This window comes from Apium graveolens, chromosome 5 (genome assembly GCF_009905375.1).
Source record: "Apium graveolens cultivar Ventura chromosome 5, ASM990537v1, whole genome shotgun sequence".
Lineage (NCBI taxonomy): Eukaryota > Viridiplantae > Streptophyta > Magnoliopsida > Apiales > Apiaceae > Apium > Apium graveolens.
The window spans coordinates 49186517-49192036 of NC_133651.1; positions in this window are offsets into that span (position 1 = coordinate 49186517).

A 5520-nucleotide genomic window follows, 5' to 3' on the forward strand; every position below is an offset into this window, starting at 1 on the left:
GGTCCCTATACTAAGGGTATATGCAAGTTACCGCTATCCTCTAGCATAGGTATTATCAACTGAATCAACAATTATATATGGAAAGAATATGAAACCGGCATGTATATATATACCATATCAGCATGCTTCAATATATCGCAACATTTGCTAATATAAACATCATGCATCTATCGCAAGATAATGCATATACAAGTGTATACATCACAACAACAGTATAACGGATAGAATACTTGCCTGAGCGACTGGGGGTTACGAATGGCTCGGGACGAGTCTGGTAACCTATAAGCAACAAGTAAGTTGGAATTAAACCAAAGTCACTTGTAAATCTATACTTTAACTAACTTAGACTCTAACGCTCGTTTTGCGCTCACTGATTCGCTTAAGTCACTCGGGTACCCTCGGCTCCACCATTTTTAATAATTTAACCTTTACGAGTTTTAAAACGATTCTTTCGCGAATGTCTTACCAACTGCCTAACACACTTACCATAAATGTTTCACACATTAATTAACCCTTTTTGGTCTTTAACCTACATTCCAAAGTAAGGCGAGGGAAAAAGTTTCGTTCGCGAAACGCCGTTACTTGAAACGGTCGTTTCTCCTAAACCGTAAATCGGAATCGAACGAACTACATATCAAAACGAAGCTCGTAACATGAACTATCTAAACATGACAATGGTCAAAACCTAGCAGTGAGTTCAAGGGTTCTGATGTTAAGAACAAAAACAGTCTACGGTAAATCGGACATTACGACGGCTATGTTTACGCGATTTCCCAAATTTAAACCAACTCAAAACAACCACAATCCAACCCCAATTCATAACCCAATCCAAACTCCATCCAAAATACATTACAACAACCCCAAACCAATCCAATTTAATCATTTATACTTATGCTTAAACTTAACTTTAATCATGCTTAAGTTCTTTTAAATCAAAACCACAACAATTACCATTCCATTTCACTACCATACCAAATCTCAAACTCTAAATCATAACAACAAGCTACAATAACATCCTACTCATCAAAATCACCTTATAATATATATGAACCTAGGGTTTGGAAATGGTATACCTTCCTTGAAGTGGTGGGTGGAGCTAGGAAGCCTTAAGAAGCTTGGAGAAGTTTTAAGAAAGCTTGGATCTTCAAGAAAACAAGACAAACTTCAAGTTAAAAATCTTGAAAACACTATTCATTGTCTTCTTCATTGATTAAATGAAGAAGTTAGAGAAAGAATTAATGGCTTAAACTCATGATATAGCCATAACTAAGCATGAAGATGATTAGGGAATTTTCTTACCAATTTAGGAAGCTTTGATCTTTGATTTTGAAAAATCTATGCCTTGAAAATGCTAAAAAGCCGTGAGCAAGATGAACTCATGCCTTGGTTGTTTTGATTTTATGATGGAAATTATTTTTACTTGGCTTGGTTGACTTGATTTGTATTTGATTTAGCAAATTACTACCTTGCCCTTTAATTTGTGTGGTTCTTATTCAACCACACCTCCTTCCTTCCCATGTCATGCTTACCTCATCCTCATGATGTCATCCTTCCTTCCTTGTCTTCTTTCTATTGGTTGGATGACATCATTCCCATTAATCCCTTTGATTAACTTCCTAATCGTTGCCTAATGACCGTTGATCTGTTATACGGTTCGCTTAACTTTCGCTTTCATTTATCGTTTGAAGGATCATACCCGGGATCTTATTACTTAGGTCCCCTTAACCTTTCTCAATACATTGTATTCCTTTTATGATCCTCTCTTATAATCCTTTAATTTAAATCCTTTTTATCCTGTTACCTTATACTCAATTCTCTCCGTATATTGTGGATTTCCGGGAAAAATCAAAGTGTTCGGAATTGGATTCTGACGATCTTTACATACACTTATATACCACATAGAGTACTAATAATATCCCATAAGATCAATAACAGAACCCCTACATAGCGTGGCATGAAAAGTTTTCTCATTCAGCAAAAACACTATTCATAAGGGTTTCAAAAATTTCCAAAAATTGGGGTTATTACAGTCTCCCCTCCTTAAAAGGATTCCGTCCTGGAATCAGATAGAAAACAAATGGGAATACTTGCTTAGCATTACACTTTCTAACTCTCGAGTCAATTTTCCCACATTGTGGTTCTACCACCAAACTCTGCCTAGTTTGATAATCCTTTTCCTAAGCACTTGTTCCTTTTCACTCTATAACCCTTTCTAGTTGCTCCATATAGGTTACGTCGGGTTGCATATCTATGCGCTCATATGCCTCTATTTATCTGGCATCTGAATTACACTTCCTTAACATTGATACATGAAACACGTTACGACCTGCTACATGTTCGGGGTTAGGGCTAGCTCATATGCTAACTTCCCAAACGTCTTAATATATCCAAGGGTCCAACAAATTGTAGACTTAGCTTTCCTTTCTTTCCGAACCTCATCAATCCTTTCCAAGGGATACCTATATCATTACTAGGTCCCCTATTTCATACTCTTTATCCTTTCGTGTCAAATCAACATACTTATCATGTCCATCTTGGGCTACTACCAGCCGTCCTCTGATTAGATCTATCATATCCTTGGTCCTTTGGACTACTGCGGGTCCGAGCATCTTGCGCTCTACAACTTCATCCTAACATAAGGGAGATCGACATTGTCTTCCTTCAAGGATCTCATAAGGCGATATCTCGATAATGACATATGATCTATTGTCGTAAGATAACTCAATCCGAATTAAGTGATCGTTCCAAATTCTTTCAAGTCTATTACACAGACTCTCATCATAGCTTCCAATCATTAGAGCTCTTGCTTCTCAATACCCATTCTTTTCCAGTTCGTAATCACTATCACCTTCCGTTCCTAATATTATACTGGTTATACTTTTGCTCGTTAGCGTTCTATAACCTTTTAATAACCACGTCAACCTTAGTATCACGAATGTGTTCCCATTCCGCATACTACCACCACTTCATTACTCCTTTTTCAGTTGTTTCTATTTTCCGGAATTTGATCAATCAAATAGAAGTAAAGGAATTTGTTGAGAGATCACTATGATCACGAACACTTGTCCTATTGCATAGTTAGTACAGAAGGTGGCCAGCCTTTAGTACTTGACAAGCAATTAAACAATAGTTGGTATCCTACTCGGCTTCTATCACACAGATAGATAGTCATTCGGCAATACCTCCCCTTCTGGAAGGGTTGTTCTTCTCAGCTTACATGAAATGAAAAGAAGAGAAAAGAACGAACTGAAGAGAATTGTATATATGAAAAAATATACTGCCACAAAATATCTGGCTTGGAACCTACCTCTGAACTATAGAGGTTTGTCATAGGAGAACAAAACATATACGTATTTATATCAACATCAAGTATTATAGCATCGCATTTCACGTGCCTAAATATTTTCGCTATCCCGTCCATCATTCTATGGACCCATGCTCTTCCTCGAGCTTATACACAATCACCTTTGAAACTCCCTCGATATCGAAAATCGAATCTGGGATCTCATTCTAGACCTCATCGTTACTAGAATCCATTTCTATACCGCAACCTTCTTCGTATGGGTAATACTACTCTTTATCGATAAGAAGGAATAAATATATCATAGGTAGATAATTGACTTAATTAGTCTATCAATGATAACTTATACACTACCATGACCCGATTAGTGGTACTCAATCTCAACACCCATTCCAATACAACTCTCATGGTTGTAATCAGCTCACTACTCGCAGAATCATTGCTGCCTTACTATGGTCCACCACTGACCCACTGTAGTCATTCATTTTCCATGAAATCTTAATAACTAACCATACGGAGTCCATACATCTCGTATCTAATTCTCCTAAGGAGTTAACATAACCACCAATCACAATTCATGAAGAACACTCCAAACTCTGACGTACCTTCATGACATGAAGCAGATAAAATTACAGAAGAGTTTCAATCAAAGCAACGATAGCAGGTTAATACCATTCTTAATCATATGCCTTCAATAGAAGACTTAACTCAAGGGTTCATCTAGTCCTTTTTGAAACATGGTCCTGGATTATCTCAAGATAGGACCTTCTAAGATAGATAGCCCGTTCATGGCGATTACATGAATTAAACCTTTACCAACTACTATTACGGTTGGGTATTGCACAGTCATCAGAAGGAATGACAATCTTCCTAACCATAATTCAACCTTCACATTTTTAACCATCATCACTATATTCTTTTGGCACACGCGCCTATAATTATCCTCTTACCTTTAAAGTGTCGGCCACCTCTTTGGCCTTTCCTGATAGTAAAATTTCCTTACAGTCAATGTCACATTAACCACCTCCAATAAATTTCTACCTTATTTCAATCACAGCTTATGTGAAGATGTTTTCCTTAACATCTGATAAGTAAAAAAAAAAAATCACCATTTTTCCATAAGTTGTTGCCTCAGTCTTTAGAGGTTAATCATTGTCATGACTGACTCTCAATCATAATTAGAACATCTTTTATCTTAAGTCCTAATTGCCCTGAATAATTTCGACCATTACTGGTTCGATCCATACTTTCTCGTGGTTTAACACGTGCCCCACTTGGCAACATTATAATTATGTCATATTTCCTTTATCAACATTTTTATTCTTGAGAATTTCGAATATTACCTTTTTCCTTATAAAACCTCTAAGGTTATCCTTCAATCGTTCCTCCTGTATTCCCTAGATACAGGGCATATCACAATACCATTTACTAATAGTAGAACCATTGTCTATATACTTCTGCAAAATTTCTCCACTGATTCTTAAAGGTTGTTGTTACCTTAACCCTTTCCCAATCATACTGTCAAAACTCATATTGTCCCTATTAAGGGTGACATGCCAACCTTTATGCAGTCCCCTAGGATTCATTTTAAGTTACCAATGTTCTATCCTTAATTCCACCTTTAAAAGGTACCTGCATCCTTCCACGAATAAATCAAGTCATATTTCCTTGATAGATTATCTTATTCATCATTCCCACCTCGATAGTCTATACCTAACTTCATAATAGCATCCTTATTCAAATTGAGGTCAATCCATATGGCCTCCAAAAGATAACAATGGTCATCCGCTTTTCTTTCCTGATTTGGTAATGATAACATGGATGTTCTGGAAGATATTGGTCATGTTCAACGTGAACTTCTTCTTAATAATTCCTTATTTACTTTTGTTGTTTATCTCAACAGTCACCTCAATGTTGGGATACCTCCCATACCTGGCGTCTCCCTTTCTGGGTATCGAGCCACCGGTCTTACATTTCACATTATTGAAGGTCACTTCCTTCATCCAATTTTTCCTGATTTCTTACTTTCTTGTCTCCTCAGTCTATCCGTGTCTCAATATTTATCCTTCGAACTATCTCAAGGTTTCCTCGAATCCTCCCAACTTAAAGGGGGTACAATATATGTATCTCTTATGCCTTCAACCATCAATTTTAACTCATGGTGGATCATCATCCTGACGATTACATACTTTTCTATTTCTATTGCTATGAGTCTTTAG